This window comes from Mus musculus, chromosome 7 (assembly GCF_000001635.26).
Source record: "Mus musculus strain C57BL/6J chromosome 7, GRCm38.p6 C57BL/6J".
Taxonomy (NCBI): Eukaryota; Metazoa; Chordata; class Mammalia; order Rodentia; family Muridae; genus Mus; species Mus musculus.
In genome coordinates, this window is record NC_000073.6 from 17449011 (window position 1) to 17469588 (window position 20578).

The 20578-nt window shown below is 38.5% G+C and overlaps 1 long non-coding RNA gene across 12 annotated transcripts in view; it reads right to left on the minus strand.

Annotated features, from left to right (window-relative positions):
* The window catches only part of Gm32846, a 130859-nt gene that overhangs the window by 52195 nt on the left and 58086 nt on the right, over window positions 1-20578 (minus strand). The window contains exon 1 of one of the 12 annotated variants that reach the window (XR_001778048.1): window positions 2918-3052. The exons of 2 other annotated variants lie outside the window; for them this stretch is intronic. This is a non-coding gene — a long non-coding RNA (predicted gene, 32846). Of the gene's footprint in view, window positions 1-2917; window positions 3053-20578 lie in introns of those variants that run through there. 9 more of the 12 variants (XR_001778049.1, XR_881852.2, XR_391188.3 and 6 more) reach the window with 9 other exon arrangements.

The window sequence follows — 20578 nt, forward strand, 5'->3', positions numbered from 1 at the left end:
AAATACCAGTGCACTTGACTTAGTCAGAGATTTCTCATCTAAAGTTTCACTTGACATAATATGAAAAATTTGATCTTCTACATGAGCAAACATATTCTGAATTTAGCAATTTGAATTTCTTGGAGATCTATTCTCTGACATTTCTACCAAAGTATTGTTGGGTACCAAGAAGCCATCTAGCAAAGGATGGTTTCTGGGATGGCTTCTCCATGGACTGTTGACTGGGACAAAGAGCCCTTGCAACAAAGGCCCAAAGGACATTTACAGGACTAATTCCTGTTATTGATATGCCTTAACTGTCCTTATAAAAATAATGTTATAATCTTTGAGCACTAACCCACCCTATTGGGCAGATTTCTGTAGATCAGTGAAAATCTGTTGTCTTATAGTGATGTTATTAAAAGAAATAGATGACTTTTTAATTCCTAATGATGATTCTATAGGAATTGCTAAAATTTACTAATAATTATTGTCTTTTATAGTAGTACTGCAATTAAGCCTCTCTGTGATAGGACTACTATAATTAAAACATCTCTAGTCTTCATGTGTCATTAATTAATTGCTTCTGAGATAGAAAGCAGGAGTTTACTACTTAGAATACATTCCTTCGACCTGTAATATAAGTAATCAAAGGTCATAGGAGGGAACTGAATCACTTATTATGGATGCAAGTAGAGAGTATAAGCTATTGACTGAGCTTATCTATATAAAACTTCAATGGTAATTCAGACCCAAAAATTACAGTTTTTGGTTCTCAAAACTCTGGAGCTAGTGACAGGTAGTGAATGTCTGGCTAGATAATTTGTCTTAATGGAAACACATTCAAATATCTCTATTGTAAGTCTCTTATTCAATTCATGGTTTGAATTTATATTTGAAATTTTAGTAAGCATTTGTTAAAAAAAAAAGAAAGAAAGCTTGAAAACCATATTATCTATTCTCCTAAAAAAGGTTCAAAAAACTAGGATAGATGACACTAGGTAGCAGAAGGAGAGAGCAAAATTAGGACAATGAAGAAGAAGAGCATCAGTGTGGTGTAATTTAGAAGTTGAGAGAATAGAGTAACACAAATATTAAGAAAGATTATAATCAGAGCATATAGTATGACATGTTTCCCCCTTTTACTTTATTCTTAGAAACAAAGATTAGAATCTTAAAAAAAAAAAAAAGCATTCCTGAGGGCTACTTTCTCTAACTGACAAGGGGTTAAATGAGCTCTTAGCCTTAGTGTCTGGCATGGAGGACCTGTGGAGAAAAACACAAAGTATCTCTGTACTTAATGCCTTGCCCCTTATACTTCCACTCCCATTGTTAAGCAGCAGGTGTTAATTTGCCCACAGGCTGCAGCTTCTGGCTTTAGACTAACTGAAATTAACATGGGGAAAGCAAGCAGCTTCTGGCCTCAGAGTAATTTAGAGTCAAGACAAATAAAGAGCTAATATAGAAAGTAACCTTAGTCTCTCAGAAGACCAAGTCTTATCCCCTCAGACACTCTTTCCCTCAGCTACCTTCAAGGGAGAACCAGAGTCCCAGAGCTGTAGAGATTAAAAGCACTGCCTTCTCTTCCAGAGGTCCTGAGTTCAGTTCCCAGCAATCAAATGGTGGCTCACAACCATCTGTAATGGGATCTGATGCCCACTTTAGGTTTGTCTGAGGAGAGTGACAGTGGACTCACACACATTGAATAAATGAATAAATAAACAAACAAATAAATGAGCAAATAAATAAAGAAACAAACAAATAAATGAGCAAATAAATAAATAAAAGGAACCAGAGCTCCTGAGCTGGTCTGTGGAAGGTTAATATATGTGTTTGCCTCTAATCGAATAAATTATTTAAAAACCCAGTGGTAGTATTGTATCTCATGACTTATCATTTGCTAGACATAGGTTCTAGCTAAGTCGCTTATCTTTGGGACCATTTGACCATATGCTGGTGTAGCATCCTTTTTACAGATCTCTATGTAAGTGTTGCTCACTTCAGGTGAAGCTTTTGAATTCACACACACACACACAAAACTAAGGCTGGGTTTATCCCAGGTTCCTTTTTATAATCACTTATCAAGAATAAAATGCAAAAAATATATATTATAGACAAGAGCCTTTATTTCATTAATTTTTCAATGCTAAAAGTAGCTCCTCCACATGGTGAAAGAAACAAACTATGTATTGATCATGGTTGCCCGTATTTCGTATACTACCACTGAAATAATGCCATTGTGATGGAATGAATAGTCATTTAAAATATTCACATAATCTTTCCATGCTTTCAAATACCCAATTCTCTGTTATTTCTTATACATCTCAAGAGAATATTGATAATATGTAAATAATTTTTCTATTATGAAACATGATGTGAATATAATCCTAACAAACACAAACGCAGAGACATGCCATTTGTGTATGTGTTCTAAGAAATGAAGGTTGAATCCTTTCGAGTGAATAGTGGCATTGGAGTAAATTTTCAGTGTAAGGACTTGTCTACCAAAAAGCATCGATACCGTAAGGCCCCCAAATCTCATTAAAAGTAGACAGATAATAATTTAGCTAGGTAGTGCTACACATACTTTTCTTTAAATAATGTCATATTCAAAGGATTAATTTTATAGTAAGATGTAAAACACAGGACAATAAAACAAGTTACAATGAATAATTACAAGTTAAGGTTATTTTTAGAACAATGTTTTAATTCTAGTAAACAAAAGTATTAAATTTAACTTTTGTGCTAGCTTTCCCTAGATTACAGTAGAGAACTTTAGGAACAGTGAGGTTTCTTAGCATAAAATTACGAGTTTTTCTGCCTTTATAATGAGTCATGATTGTCTGAGTTGAGACCCAATGTGAGGTATGTGTTTTGCCATCCTCTATCCATTTCAAAGTTATTGCTAAAATGTTTGTTTAGTATATAAATGACTTACGGCTAGACAGGATAAGCTTGGATACAACAGCTGGGAAGAACACACTGGAGGTCATTTCTTCAAGTGGCAGAACTATTGTATGGAAATACTGTGTCAAGAAGACTCTAGACCTATTGTTTGCAAAGCAGCACATGACCTATTACATCAGGCTGTGCTCTGCTGGAACCTGTTTAACAGGCATGGTTTGAGGGAAGAAGTAAAGTGGGTAACAGATCATCAAAATGCAGGAAGCCACAGAGTCTGTGAACTCATTGCAAGAGAGTTTATTTCAAATCACCAAAAAGTTTTAAATAAATTTCAAGACCAAGATATCAAAACAAAAAATTATCTAGAGAAGACTTTTTCTTCTAGTTAACATTGTGACTGTTTTCTGCTTTGAAAGTTATTTGCTTTCAAATTGAGAATTTTCTCTAGCATCAATTCTCTTTAATTTACATTTTTCTGTTTTGAAATATTAAATTATATTTCATCATTAAAATGATGTGTCTCTGGAAATATTCTGGTGCAATCCTGGGATCTGAGGTTAATATCTTGAACTGAGAGAAAGGTGGGAAGAGAAATTCAATTCTTCTAAGATTAATTAAATGCAATGTGTTCACACTTGATAAGGTTAAAGCCAAAGAAAATATACCCAATCCCAGGAGAGTAGAGAAGAGCATTATTTGCAAAACCAATCTAAAAGAATAATATAAACATATTAGTGATTTAGAAGATATATTAGTAAATGCAAGGATTGTAAAGATTTCCCATGTGTTGCTCTGTAAGGGTCCATTGTTCACAGAAGAACGATATCCTAGACTCACATAGTATGCAAAAATAAAGTGTGTTTTATTCTGCAGAAGTCCAGCATGTGGAGGTCTCTTATTCTAAGATGGAGACAACCAAGTGAGCTCGCAGATCTGATTTAAAGCACATTAGGGGAGTTCCAGGGTAGGTGACTTTTATCTTGTTCCATGTCTAGGGACATTCCAGAATCATAACCATGGGCTGGAAGCTGGAAACTGTTGTTGGGGAGGTCTGGAAACTGTTGCTGACCCATTGCCCTTGCTTCATGCCAGGTGGCTGGTCAGCTTCTAATGGCTTGGCAGTTTCTGTCTATCTGCCTGAAGCCTGTTTTTTGTTTGTTTTTTGTTTTTCCTAGTAACTGATTTACCTGGACTTGCCTAGTTCTTAGGCCTAGTTTCCTGGACTGATAATTTGAAGCCTGTCGTGGAGTCAGCCTGTCTCAGATCTTCTTAAGAAATGGTTAATAATTTATTATGGACGCCTAGACATACTAATATGGGGAAAGAAATCTGGGCAGGAGTTATTCCTGCACATGTTCAGTTTAAATACTCATTTCTCAGACTACTCAATTAGGGCCATTGTTCGAGAAGATTAACATGGGAGAAAAAAAATGCCCTCATATATGATGGAGCAACAATTTAAGGTGCTTTCAACCCTTAACACTCAACATGCCTTAGGACTTGTTTTATGCCTCCAGCTTATGTTTTTAGTGTACTAAAATTATACATGAAAGGATGGACACACACACACACACACACACACATACATACACACACACACACACACACACACACACACACACACACACACACACAGAGAGAGAGAGAGAGAGAGAGAGAGAGAGAGAGAGAGAGAGAGAGAGAGAGAGAGAGAGAGAGAACCTGGTTTGGCATGGCCGTATAAGGGGAGGTATGACAGGTATGACAGAGTTCTTGCCCCTGGACCATCACCAGGACATTGATCCCCAAGATCCCCATCTGTGCTGATTGTTGGCCTGAAACTGATCTGCTGTCTCCTCTAATTTACTTTCAATCTTTTTTGGGGGGGGGAATATAACTCCCCCATTACTCAGAACTAATCATACCATAATAAATGAAACAGATGCAGTTCTCAGGAACGAGGAATGGCAGTGGTCATGAGTCTGTGGAGGACAAGGAACAGCTTTTAGGGCTATGGGAAAGGATCTAGACAACATAACCACAAAGGCCATAAAAGTATACATGGTCCTTTGTAGAAATAGTTCATTGCCAGACTTGGCCTTGAATTTGGAATTATGAGGAGATACATGTACCCTCCAGTCCAATGACTGCTGCTTTAATTAGTTGGGGTGAACTTGGGCACATCAAGGATAGAGAATTAAAGTGGTCTCAAGGAGAAAAGGTGTGTCTAGGAAAATGTATAAAATACAAGCAAATGATAAATGTGTTTATTTTATAAAAGGAAGGCTTGAATATGATCTAGAAACAAATGGTATTAGAAGGAGAGTACATGAGGCCATGGAATTGCTAGGATGAGGAAAGAAAGATTAGAGAATTAAAGGATGATGCATAAGCATATAGAAAGTTAATACTTCTTTCTCCTAGGTAGTTGAGGAATTGAAGATAATAATTCCTAAAGAGATATTAGAGAGGGCTAGACTCTTTACTTGCATAAATTTTAATACTTTGTAAGAAATAATTTTTACCTTAGTAGTCTGTCACCTTTCTATTCTTACATGAAAATAGTTATTAAAGACTGCCATCTGCTCTACCAGGAAACTGCAAGACCTGTTTCCAGCTACCCATGAAGAACAGGCTGTCAAAACTATAAGAAAAAGAGCTTTTGCTCTGTATTTAGTTTCTGCTCTATGAAAGCATGCATTGTTTGTGTAAATTTAAGAAATTTAAAAAATTATTAACAATGATCAAAGCCTTGATGATGTAACTTTAAAAAATAAAAGACTGGGTTCAGGCTCTCTGGTGAGAAAGAAGAAAAAGGAAAAATGATGAGAATCCTCAGGGAACAGACAGAGTACCGGAGCTGACAGCTTGCATCCACTGCTGACTCCCAGTCATTATTGAATCAGTGCTGCTCCTATTCCTGCCTTTCTCAGGACCCTCCTCATGCAGACAGGGAGCTCAGTGGCAGAGAGTGAGAGAGGGATGAGGGAGAGCGATGGGGGAGAGGGTTGGGGGAGAGGGATGGGGGGAGAAGGAGAGAGGGAGACAGGGAGGGAGAGCTGCTTAAGACACTCTTTGATAAGAAGTAAAGAATCAACAGAATGGTGCTAACCCCTTCTTCCAAGCCCCGCACCAACAGCTTCACAGTCTACTGCTTCTTAGGATGCTTGCCCTGTCAGAAACAGTCCTCTAGCCAGTCATTACCAATGGAAGGAACCCCTATGAGTATTACCACAGATTTGTCCCTAAAGACTCAGCACTGTTGTAGCTGCTAACAGAAGTTATTCTCTGGACTCTTCTTATAAGATTCAGCAAGATACACCCCTACCCTCACAAATATCAGGCACATATACCCCAACACACTACTATGTTAAATAAAAACTTTTCATTGAATTTTTTATTTTCTGCTGAAAAAGATAGTTTTATTTTTACATTAAGAATTTAATGGTGAGAGACATGAGAATATGGTGAATTGAACTCTATTACGTCAATTCTGAGCTCCTGTTTCTAATATATTCAAATGAATTAAGCATTTTCAGAGTTTTCTGTTATCTTTTTCTTTTGACAATTTTTAATGTGGTCTTAAAGTAGACACCATATGTTTTGTTTTTTGTTTTTTTATTTTATTTTAAATAAAGTGTGTTTTTATATGATGGCATAGATTATACCTTCATTTTGGAGTATTTCATGTAATTTTGATAAGAAAGCTGCATTGTTGCCAACGTGGTTCATGTTTTTAAATTGTATGCACTTGACTAAATCTATTATTAGTGTCAGTTGCAGCACAGAGAGATGCACAGCTCCACACTGCTGCAAAAGCCTCCAGAGTTCTATAATTAATTGGTGTTTTTGATTCAGTTAAAACTGGACCTGTAACTTTGCCTTGGAAAATAAATTTAGGATAAGCCAGTGTTTATTAAGAGACTTTGATAATACTATTAATCAAGAACATTAAGAAGGGGAGAGGTTCTCAGAAAACATAAGACATACTCCAGTGTGGATATGGGTTATTCCACAATGAATCATTCCCAGAGGTGTCAGTGTATGAAAGAGATATCACTAAACAGATGGTTTCTTCTAGAACTAAACTACAAGTGACCATGTCCTGTGTAAACAGACCCAATGTTACCCCAAATCCTTACAATGAGATAGCAATTCAATGCAGTTTTTATAAAAATGGAAGAAAGGTCACGTAAATCAGGTTACTTATCAAATACGCTAGTGGAAATGGAATATAAAATGGATGGAATATAGGCCTCAAATGTCGTATGATGGACAATCTTAGAATCTCGGTTGTTAGAACCTATTGATCTGCTAAATAACTCAGTTTCAAAGGTTTGATCTCACAATCACAAGTATTTTATATGTGACACAAAGATGTGAAATGTTGGCTAATGTGGGGCTAAAGACACCACAGTTAGGGTGAGGATCTATAAGAGTTCAACAGTTTCACAGTCATTGAATTTCTAGTTACTTTTCTATTGATTTGACAAGATAGCATGACTAAGCTAACTTAGAGATAAAAAGATTTATTTGTAGCACTAATTTTTTTAAAAAATATTTTTATTAGGTATTTTCCTCATTTACATTTCCAATGCTATCCGAAATTTCCCCATACCCTCTACTCTAATCCCCTACCCACCCACTCCCACTTTTTGGCCCTGGTGTTCTCCTGTACATGTATGGGGCATATAAAGTTTGCGTGTCCAATGGGCCTCTCTTTCCAGTAATGGCCTACTAGGCCATCTTTTGATACATATGCAGCTAGAGTCAAGAGCTCAGGGGTACTGGTTAGTTCATATTGTTGTTCCACCTATAGGGTTGCAGATCCATTTAGTTCCTTGGGTACTTGCTCTAGATCCTCCATTGGGGTCCCTGTGATCCATCCAATAGCTGACTGTGAGCATCCATTTCTGTGTTTGCTAGGCTCCAGCTTAGTCTCACAAGAGAGAGCTCTATCTAGGTCCTTTCAGCAAAATCTTTCTAGTGTGTGCAATGGTGTCAGCGTTTGGAAGCTGATTATGGGATGGATCCCCAGATATGGCAGTCTCTAGATGGTCCATCCTTTCGTCACAGCTCCAAACTTTGTCTCTATAACTCCTTCCATGGGTGTTTTGTTCCCAATTCTAAGAAGGGGCAAAGTGTCCACACTTTGGTCTTCGTTCTTCTTGAGTTTCATGAGTTTAGCAAATCGTATCTTATATCTTGCATATCCTAAGTTTCTGGGCTAATAGTCATTTATCAGTGAGTACATATTATGTGAGTTCCTTTGTGATTGTGTTAGCTCACTCAGGATGATGCCCTCCAGGTCCATCCATTTGCCTAGGAATTTCATAAATTCATTCTTTTTAATAGCTGAGTAGTACTCCATTGTGTAAATGTACCACATTTTCTGTATCCATTCCTCTGTTGAGGGGCATCTGGGTTCTTTCCAGCTTCTGGCTATTATAAATAAGGCTGCTATGAACATAGTGGAGCATGTATCCTTCTTACTGGTTGGGACCTCTTCTGGATATATGCCCAGGAGAGGTATTGCGGGATCCTCCGGTAGTACTATGTCCAATTTTCTGAGGAACTGCCAGACTAATTTCCAGAGTGGTTGTACAAGCTTGCAATCCCACCAACATTGGAGGAGTGTTCTGCTTTCTCCACATCCTCGCCAGCATATTCTTTCACCTGAATTTTTGATCTTAGCCATTCTGACTGGTGTGAGGTAGAATCTTAGGGTTGTTTTGATTTGCATTTCCCTGATGATTAAGGATGTTGAACATTTTTTCAGGTGCTTCTCTGCCATTCGGTATTCCTCAGGTGAGAATTCTTTGTTCAGTTCTGAGCCCCATTTTTAATGGGGTTATTTGATTTTCTGGAATCTACCTTCTTGAGTTCTTTATATATATTGGCTATTAGTCCCCTATCTGATTTGGGTCACTTATATATACTATCATATCATCTGCAAAAAGTGACATTTTGACTTCTTCCTTTCCAATTTGTATCCCCTTGATCTCCTTTTGTTGTCTAATTGCTTTGGCTAGGACTTCAAGTTCAATGTTGAATAGGTAGGGAGAGAGTGGACAGCCATGCCTAGTCCCTGATTTTAGTGGGATTGCTTCCAGCTTCTCACCATTTACTTTGATGTTGGCAACTGGTTTGCTTTAGATTGCTTTTGTCATGGTTAGGTATGGGCCTTGAATTCCTGATCTTTCCAAGAGTTTTATCATGAATGGGTATTGGATTTAGTCCAATGCTTTCTCTGCATCTAATGAGATGATCATGTGGTTTTTGTTTTTGAGTTTGTTTATATACTGGATTATGTTGATGGATTTTCAGATATTGAACCATCCCTGCATACCTGGGATGAAACCTACTTGGTCAGGATGGACGATTGTTTTGATGTGTTCTTGGATTCGGTTAGTGAGAACTTATTGAGGATTTTTGCATTGATATTCATAAGGGAAATTGGTCTGAAGTTCTCTATCTCTGTTGGGTCTTTTTGTGGTTTAAGTATCAGAGTAATTGTGGATTCATAGAATGAGTGTTTGGGTGCCCTGGACTGGGCAAAGTGGGAGTGCTGGTTTCTGATGATGGTGAGTGGTCTTGGTTTCTGTTAGTAATATTCTTACGTTTACCTTTTGCCATCTGGTAATCTCTGGAGTTAGTTGATTTAGTTGTCTCTGTTTAGAGATCGTTTCTCTGGTGATTCTGTTACCCTCTATCAGCAGACCTGGGAGACTAGCTCTCTCCTTTGAGTTTCAGTGGTCAGAGCACTCTCTGCAGACAAGCTCTCCTCTTACAGGGAAGGTGCACAGACATCTGGCGTTCAGACCTCCCTTCTGGCCGAAGATGAAGGGTCACAACAGGATCTTTCCCAGAAGCTGTGTTGCTTTGTCCTGTCACAGAATCTGTTAGCTTCTGTGTGCACACTCTCACCTGTGCAGACTACTTTTTGGCGGAGTCCTGGAACCAAGATGGCTCCCACCGATCCTGAGGCAAAGGCCTCCTGGGCCGGGTGGACACCTGTCCTCTGGGCGGGAAGGTGGTCGGGTGTCTGGAGCCCGAAAAGGGCACTGCCCCAGAAGCACTGTGGCTCCCGCCTGTTCCAGAAGCTGTCAGCTTCTGTGTGCACACTCTCACCTGTGCAGACTACTTTTCAGCGGAGTCCTGGAACCAAGATGGCTCACGTTGTTCCTGAGGCCAAAGCCTCCCTGGCCGGGCGGATGCCTGTCCTGTGGCTGGGAAGGTGGTCGGATGTCTGGAACCAAGATGTCTCCCGCTGATCCTGAGGCTGTAGTACTAATTATTAATTATGATTGGTGCAGGGTTGCTATCTGCCTTAGTGGTTTATTTTCCCAAACGAAAGACATAGAAACAGCCTTTATATTTTAATATGTCTTAAGTATCACAATAGTTGGGCCTAGCTTCCATGTTGCTAGAATCTACTTCCTGCTGATAATTCTGAGTTACTACTTACAAATTTACATTCCATTTTGGAGGCTCTTAACTCCAATTAATCAGCTGTCTGCGCCACGTTTTCTTGATTCTCTACCCCATGGCAGTCTCTGTGTCTGTCCTCTCTCCCCACTCTCCTAAAGCATAGTGAATTTGTCTGTTCTCTTCCTCCAGGTCCCAAGCCCAAGAATCCTGAAATCCTGCCTCTGTCTGTCCTCCCCAGATATTGGTTATGGGCATCTTTTTTTTCTTAGTTTTTTCAAGACAGGGTTTTTCTGTCCTGGAACTCACTCTGTAGACCAGGCTGGTCTCGAACTCAGAAATCTGCCCTCCTCTGCCTCTCAAGTGCTGGGATTAAAGGCATGTGCCACCACTGCCCAGCTCTTTACTGGCATCTTTATTCACCAATCAGAACCAACTAGGGGCAGATTCCCAGAAGTTATGTGCAGATCCTCTTGTGCAAACAGTTTTTTGGGGACATAATTAGCATTCATAATACAAACAGCAACATTTATTTGCAACTTGGATTTTCAGTGAGTTACAATTTATGACTCAAGGGTGAATGCATGGATGTGTTTAGTTGGTCTGATGCTGCTTGTATTCTAATGTTAAACACTAAGCCTCTAGGTCTGGTTGCCTCCCATTAGCAGATCCTCACATACACCATGTGGTGCTATGTCAACTTTGCTCCCCAATTTAACTGGTCAATAAAAGGGTAGAGCCTGTAAATGGGCAGTAGAAGGAGAAAGGTGGTATTTGAGGATCTAGCTAGGGAGTTGCAAGTAGAGAGAAGAGAAGAATAAAAGACATGAAGGAGAAGGAGGCTGCCACAAAAGGAGATGTACTTTGAGCATGTGGCCAGGAAAGACAGCAAATAAAAATGACATATGACTAGGATATAGATACAGCTGGGAGTAAAGTTAGAATAACTCTAAACCTGCCCAATCTAGGCTCTCAACTTGTAAATAAAATACCTGGATTGTATGTTTTTTACACAGACTAGCTAGAATTATCAATTCATTTCATATTTGGTGCCCAAACATGAGTGGGGCTTAGAACCAAGCTATCCTGAGACAAATTTCTGAGTGGAGGCACAGCACTCACTGAAAAGGGACATGTAGGCTAGACTAAGCCTGTGCTCTAAGGCTGCAGCAGGTTAGAAATCAAATGCTGTTTGAACTCTTGAACAGTATGTGGTTCTAAGAAGTCAGAGATATTATAGAGACTAACTGAGAGGCTCTCTTCCCACTGCAGGAACCCCAAGCAAACTGCAGCAAGTGGTAGAAGCACCAATGCTCTGGCTGGGACAGACCATAGTACCAGTGCTGCAAGACAGTGAGGGCTTTTTACCCTTGGCAGATATACTAACTGCCCTGCAGCCTGGACTGCTTAAAATACAGCCTCCACAGCTGAGGATCGACAGGTGAAAAACGGCAGTTGGCTTTCCAGTGCTTTCTCACAGGCTCAGTGAGACAGACTCTGCCTGAGTTCACTTTTCTGCACTCCTTCCATCTCTCACTTGCTTCCCTGCATCCACAGATAAGCAAGACAAGAGACAGCAAGACACCACTATCCCACTCCACACCACAGGTCACTTGGAATGGGAACACATGCTACTGGCTGTGCTGGAGGTATGGAATTGGGCTAACACCATCTTTTCAATAGAGGAAAATCCATAACAAGTCACACATTGGGGTCAGAAGAAAGCATCATCTCAGAAACACAGAGGCCTCGTTTATTTTATTTTATTTTATTTTATTTTATTTTATTTTATTTTATTTTATTTTATTTTATTTTATTTTATTGTCAGAGACCATCCCGTGAGAAAGTGAGCCCTTCACAATCTCCCTAGCAGGCCAAATGGCCTTGTACTAAGAGCTGGTTATCACCCCCCTTCCTCCCTATTCCTTTCTTGGCACCTGAGGCTGTAAAAGCTGAATTATAGTCCCCTCTTCCCTATCTCTTCCTGAGTTCCCATGCCATCCAAGGACATGAGTTACGCCTGAGCACAGCCTGACCCCCAAGGCTGTCAAGGAGGATCGATGTTCCAGAGATAAGATCCAGAGTGCCCGCTGCCTGGCGCCTGACTTCGGCCCCCATGTCAGCAGATGCCCACTTCTTTGTTCTTTGTATAATTCTCCCTCGACCCCTCCCATATTCCCGCGATGTATGCTTTAAAAAGAAGGCACCTCAGCCTAATAAACGAGACCTTGATAGGTTCAATCTACTTGGTCCTCCGACTCTCTTTCTTTTATTCCCATTTCCTTCCAGGTTTGCGGTCCCCCTCGCACCCACGAATAACTGAATCCCGAGGGACGGGATATTTTATTTTATTTTTAACAATCAGACCTCCCTAACAATTAAAGAATCAGAAACCACTGCAGAGTCCTGCTTCTAACACTTGAGGAAGACAAAGGTATAGGAAACTCCACATCAAATAACAGGCATTTAAAATTCATAATTTTGGAAAGAAATAGACACATAATGATGGTCAAACACCAAAAAGACCTTTTGAATTTTATGCATTACTATTTTGAGTGGTTTAAAAAATATAGAGGAAATTGACATCTTGCTAATTATAATTATTGCATTGTTAAGTTTCTCTTCTATCCTAATAAGCATTTTAGCTTGTGATATCTTTTCAAAAAACAGCGCACTAGGAAAGAATTCACAAGCCTTAGAAAATGGATTACATTTTTTATAAGGCTGAATGAAAACAGTGATGAATCAGTAGATGGGAGGATACAGAAAATTACAAATCTAAATGTGGAAACTTTTGAGATGTCTGAGAGACAGGAAAAAACAAAATGCTGAAAGTAGAAACATTAAAGAAGAAAATGCAGAAGATTATAAATCAGGGTATGGATACTGCTCAGATGTCTAAAAGACAGGAAAAAGAAGGGCATGAAATTTGAAGACAATGTTTAGAACTGATTCTTTTAAAATTAATACATCAAAATAAGGTAGATGCTAAATATCAAATCTACAATATGAGAAAAATAGAATTATGGATCAAACATTTAAGGCAGATGATACAAGAGCTTAGAGAACAGAATGAACATCAGAAAGAGAAAATTAAAACTTGGCATCAAGGCTTAGAGGAAATAGAAGGAAGGTATAGAATTTTATAGGTCACAAAAAGCAGCAGATAGAGAAAAGTGAAGTTTGGAAAGAGGGCATAGAGAAGGTATTAGAACAAAAGGGGCAGAGCTTTATATATTATATCAGACTGAACAACACACACACACACATACACACACACACACACACACACACACACACACACAGAGAGAGAGAGAGAGAGAGAGAGAGAGAGAGAGAGAGAGAGAGAGAGAGAGGAAAATTGGAATCATGGATTAGAGGAGGTGTTATAACAAAAGGTTCAACATTTTATAGATCAGATCGACCAACAGAGAGAGAACTGAAATTTTGTGATAGGGCTTAGAAGTAAACTTACTAAACTTAATAAATGAAAATAAAGTAGATACTAAAATATCAGAATTCCAAAATTAACCACACCAAAAAAAAAAAAAAAAGAGAGAGAGAGAGAGAGAAAGAAAGAAAATGAGACATGGTCTTAGGAGATAGGTCACAAAAACATAATTCAGGTTGAATAAAATGCTAGGATGACAGAGATACAAGCACTAGAGAGTTACAAAATATGGACACAGACCTTAAGAGAGGAACTTAAAATAGTACACTCCACACATCCAAAGAAGCTAAACAAAAAGGAAGGCCCAAGTGAAGAAGCTGGAATCTCATTTACAAGGCAGAATAGTCATAAGGAGGCAAATGGAGGGAGAGAACTAGGAGGGATGGGAGATGGGGAAACTAATGGGAGATTCAGGATCAGGTGTGGGGAATGAAAGGAGAGATGGCTAGATGGTCATGAAAAGGAGTGAAAATCTGCAACTGACAGCAGTGAGGAGGTAGTGGGCATCTCCAGGACAAGACAGCATTGTGGGACAAGGGAGGCATGGAAGAATCAATGGGGCTGACCTTAGCTGTGACTCACTACATTGGGGATTTGGAACCTGAAGAGAATACCTTCTGTATCCAGGCTGGAACCCCAGTGGAGCAAGAGAGACACCAACCTACCCACAAACATTTTGACCCAAAATTTATCCTGTCTATAAGGAATGCAGGCACGGGAGATGGAGCAGAGTCTGAGGGAGTGGCCATCCAATAACCAGCCCAACTTGAGACCCATCTCATGGGCAAGCACAAATATATAACACTATTAGTGGTATTCTGTTGTGATTGCAGACAGCAGCATGTTTTCTTCGGAAAGGTTCCACCTAGAAGAAGCCCACTAAGATATATATATATATATATATATATATATATATATATATATATATATATATATATATATATATGTATATGTATGTGTATATATATATATATATATATATATATATATATATATATATATATATATATTCACCAAAAGCCAAGCAGTGGATGGAGCATGTGGACTCTTATGGAAGAATAGGAGGAAGGAATGCAGGCCCAGAAGGGGATAGGAACTCCATAGGAAGACCAACAGAGTCAAATAACTTGGAACCTTGTGGCTCTCAGAGTCTGAAACACCAACCAAAGAACATACACGGGCTGGATCTAGGTCTCCCCGCACATATGTAGCAGATGTTCAGGTTGGCCTTCATGTGGGTCCTGAAAATCTGGAATGGGAGCTATCCCAAAAGCAGTTCTCTTTTTTTTTTTTTTTTCAAAAGCAGTTCTCTTATTTGGGCTGCCTTGTTCAGCCTCAGTGGGAGAGGAAACACCTAGCCTTGCAGAGTTTTGAAGTGCCAGCGTGTTTGTGGAATACCCAGGGTGCTCCCACCCTCTCAGAGGACAAAGGGATGGTGGATGGGGCAAGGATTGTGGCATGGGGTAACCAGGAGGGGAACCGTGATGGGATGTAAAGTGAATAAATAAAAGAAAAAGGTAAAAGAAAAATGAAGTTACAGCAGAGGGTTTCACTTCAATTTTTTATCGAGAGCCACTTCTGATAAAACACCAACATCTTACCACCAAGACAGTTGACTGACCAACCTATTTGGTTTGAACAATGGCAAAAGAAAAATTATAGGCACTGCATGCTCAATGTATAGAAGAACCCACCAGCCCTTGGAATTCTGTATTTGTCCTTGAAAAAAAAATCTGGAACCTAGAGGATGTTGACAAATCTCAGAGCAATTAATAAAATCATTCATCCAATGCGTTCTTTACAGCATGAAATCCCATTGCGTTTCTTGTTACCTAAATAATGGCCTATCATATTTATTTATCTAAAACACTGATTTTTCACAGTTCTTTTACATGAATGTAATAAGGAAAGGTTTGATTTCTCAGTACTTACTTTTAATAAAAGTTTCCCATTAAATAGATATAATTGGAAAGTCCTACCACAGGGAAGGTTAAAGAGCCCTACATTTTGCCAATATTTTGTACAACAGTCGTTAGAGATAATTTGTGAACATTTTCCTCAATTCATAATTTAAAATTACATGGATGATATCTGATTGGCTGATTCTGATACAAATAGCTTGGAAAGAATGTTTGATGAAATAAAGAAAACTTTGCCTTGTTTGAGAATACAATTTGCCCCTGAAAAATACAAAGAGAATATTTAATTAGTAATCTAGGATATAAAACAAGTCTGCAAAAGGTTAGACCACAAAAGTTAGGAATAAGGAGAAACCTACTCTTAATGATTTCTAAAATTACTGGGAGATATTAGCTCACTGCAGCCTACAATTGGTTTAATCTTCAAGAGCGAAGTAATTTATTTCAAACCTTACACAAGAATTAAGTAGCCTAAGAAAATTATCTGCTGAGGCTGAAAAGCAGTTGGCTCTGATAGAAGAGAAAGTACAGGATACACATCTACAACATGTTGACCCAAAGATGACCTGCATTTTAGTTGGCAATAGCCTTCTACTCATTCTCCCACAGAAATTTTTATGCAGAGAAAAGATTGTAGCTTAGAATGGATATTTTTTTGGCATACAGTAAAAATTAAAAACCTATATAAAAAGGTTTCTGTATTGATACTAAAGGGAAAAAATGAGACTTCATCATCAGCTGCAAAGGATCTAGCTGAGATTATGGTACATTTTAACTGAGATTGCCTCATTATTGACACAAGGTGAATGTTGGCAAAGAGGTTGCACTAAATCTTGGGGGGTTAGAAATTAGCAAATACCCCAAATCAAGCAAATTAAGTTTATAAAAATACTAATTGGATTTTTCCTTGTAGAATAAAGGAACTCCAATTCTGGAGTCTCTACATTTGCCACTGCTGCAAAGGCAATGCAGGGTATAAATTAGAAGATATTAGTAAGATCATCGAGAGTCCTTATAAATCAGAATTACATACAATCCTTATGGTGTTATTCGATTTTCAAGAATCTCTTAATATAGTTAACTGATTTTCAATGTGCATAATAAGTTGTTCAGCACACAGGAACTTCTTTTTTTTTAAATTTATTTTTTTAATTAGGTATTTTCTTCATTTACATTTCAAATGCTATCCCAACAGTCCCCCAGACCCTCTCCCCCCACTCTCCTACCCACCCACTCCAACTTCTTGGCCCTGGCATTCTCCTGTACTGAGGCATATAAAGTTTGCAAGACCAAGGGGCCTCTCTTCCCAATGATGGCCAACTAGGCCATCTTCTGATACATATGCTGCTAGAGACACGAGCTCCGGGGGTACTGGTTAGTTCATATTGTTGTTCTACCTATAGGGTTGCAGACCCCTTTAGCTCCTTGGGTACTTTCTCTAGCTTCTCCATTGGGGGCCCTGAGTTACATCCAATAGCTGACTGTGAGCATCCATTTCTGTGTTTGCCATGTCCCGGCATAGCCTCACAAGAGACAGCTATATCAAGGTCCTTACACAGATACTTCTGAACTTATTCAGGATGATTCAGAATTTACTTCACTGTTTATTTAACTACAAATGATCAGATATAGGAATCATCTATTGTATGCTTTAGTTCCCATATAGGTCTGCCAGGCCCTCTGATATAAGGTAATGATGAAATTGATCAGCTATTGATAGTAACTATACTAGAAGATTCTGAATTTCATAAAAAAAATCCCCACCATGTTAACAGCAAAGTTTTAAAGAAAGAGCTTTCCATCCCTTGAAAACAAGGCAAGGAAACAAGTCAAGGAGATTATAAAGAGATGTCCTATTTGTTCTTCATATGAGCAAACACTTTTACCTGCAAGAATTAACCCTAAGAGTACCCAAAGAAATGAAATTTGGCAAAAGTATATGTTCCAACCTACAGAATTTTCTAAACTAAATTTTATATACCATAATATAGACACTTATTTAGGATTTTAATGGGCAACTGCCTTAGCTTCTGTAAAGGCTGATTCTATAATTACACATTCATTAGACATCATGGCCATTATGGGAATACACATACAAATGAAGACTGACAATGCTCCAGCATATGTCTCTAACAAGGTAAAGCGATCTTTTACATATTATGATATAAACATATTACAGGTATACCACACAATTCTATAGGGCAAGCAATTGTGGAGAGATATAATCATACTTTAAAAGCTTCTGGTCTGGACCTCCACCTCCACCTGGGGCAGATTGATGAACCTACCCCTTTCCCACATCCCACAGTTTGCCTCTCTATCAAGAGGTCTTCCTTAACCAGAGACACAGAAGGACTGCTTTAACTAAAGACAAAGGAGGCCTGCTATAACCAGGGACACAGGATTCACCTCCCCCCCCCCCCCCCAGAGATAGCCCTGCCTGCCTCCCAGGAGGTCTGCTCTAATCCAGGTCACAAAGTTCCACTTGCTTCCATGTCTGATTGAGAGTTTTGCTGGGTATAGTATCCTGGCCTGGCATTTCTGTTCTCTTAGGGTCTATATGACATCTTCCCAGGATCTTCTGCCTTTTAGAGTCTAGGTTAAGAAGTCTGCTGTAATTATGATTGGTCTGTCTTTATACATTATTTGGCTGTTTTTCCTTACCACTTTTCATATTATTTCATTGTTCTGGGCATTTAGTGTTTTGATTATTATGTAATGAGAGGATTTTCTTTTCAGGTCTAATCTATTTGGTATTCTGGAGGCTTCTTGTACATTCATGGGCATCTCTTTCTTTATGTTAGGGAAGTTTTCTTCTGTAATTTTGTTGAGTATATTTACTGGCCTTTTAACTTGTGAATCTTTGCTCTCTTCTATACCTATTTTCCTCAGGCTTGGTCTTCTCATTGTGTCCTGGATCTCCTGGTTGTTTTGCTTTAGGACCTTATTGCACTTTGCATTTTCTTTGACATGTTAATATCTTCTATGGTACCTTGTACACCTGAGATTTCCTCTTCTATCTCTTGTATTCTATTGGTGATGCTTTCGTCTGTAGCTTCTGATTTTTTTTTCCCCAGGGTTGTCTTCATTTGGGTTTTCTTTATTGTTTCTATTTCCATTTTTAGGTCTTGGACCATTTTTTGTTCAATTTCTTCACCTGTTTGTTTGTGTCTGATTGTGTTTGATTGTGTAAAGGCCCAAAGGACAACATTTACAGGACTGATTCCTTTTATTGTCATATCTTTACCGTCCTTATAAAAATAATATAATCTCTGGGCTTTAGCCCACCTGATTGGGCAGATTTTCTGCAGATCAATGAAGATAAATTGTCCTATAGTGATGCTATACAAACAAATAGATGATTTCTTAATTCCTAATGATGATTCTATAGGAATTCCTAAAATTATACAAATAATTATTAAACCCTTTATAATAGGACTGCAGTTAAGGCCCTCTGTGATATGAATAATATTATTAAAACCTTGTCAGTCTTCAGGTGTCATGAGTTAATTGCTTCTGAGGTAGAAAGTAAGCATTTACAACTTAGAATACATTTCTTAGACCTGTAAAACAACATAAAAACTTAAAAGGGAACTGGATCACTTTTTGTAGGTGCACGGACAGAAGATAAACTATTGCGTTGGCTTATCTATACAGAACTTCAGTGATTACTTAGTCAAAAAATTATAGTTTTAGACTCTCAATAAAAGTTTGGAGTTAGTAGCAGGTAATGAATGTCTAGGTAGATAATTTGTCTTAATGGAAACGCATGCAAATATCTCTGTTGTAAGCTTCTTGTCCAATTTATAGTTTGAATTTATGTTCGAACTTCTGGTGGACTTGAACAATGTTAAAAAAAGAAAGCTTGGAAAACACGTGATCTATTCTCCTAAAAAAGGTACAAAAAACTTGGAAAGATGACAGCAGGTAGCAGAAGGAGAGAGCAAAATTAGGAGGATGAAGAGGAGCATCAGTGTGGTGTAATTTAGAAGTTGAGAGAATAGAGTAACACAGAAGCTAAGAAAAATTATAATCAGATCATATAGTATGACATGTTTCCCTTATTTTAACTTTATTCTTAGAAACAAAGATTAGAATCTTAAAAAAAATAAAAGCATTCCTGAGGGCTACTTTTCTCTAACTGACAAGGGGTTAAATGAGCTCTCAGCCTTAGTGTCTGGCATGGAGGACCTGTGGAGAAAATCACAAAGTACCTCTGTCCTTAATCCACTGCCCCTTATACTTCCACTCCCATTGTTAAGCAGCAGGTGTTACTTTGCCTAGAGGCCTGCAGCTTCTGGCCTCAGAGTAATTTAGAGTCAAGACAAGTAAAGGGCTAATATAGAAAGCAACCTTAGTCTCTCAGAAGACCATGTTTTATCCCCTCAGACACACTTTCCCCTCAGCCACCTTCAAGGGAGAACCAGAGTCCCAGAGCTGTAGAAATTAAAAGCACTGCCTTCTCTTCCAGAGGTCCTGAGTTCAGTTCCCAGCAATCACATGGTGGCTCACAACCATCTGTAATGGGATCTGATGCCCTCTTTTGGTGTGTCTGAAGAGAGTGACAGTGGACTCACTAACATTGAACAAATGAATAAAGGAATAAACAAACAAGCAAGCAAGCAAATAAACAAATAAATAATTAGAACCAGAGCTCCTGAGCTGGTCTGTGAAAGGTTAATTTAATGTATGTGTTTGCCTCTAATTGAATAAATTGTTTAAAAACTCAGTAGTAGTTTTGTACCTCATGACTTATAAAATGCTAAACATAGATTCTAACCAAGTAGCTTATCTTTGGGACCATTTGACCATATGCTAATGTAGCATCCTTTTTACAGATCTCTATGTAAGTGTTTCTCACTGCAGATGAAGCTTTTGAATTCACACACACACAATTAAGGATGGATTTATCCCTGGA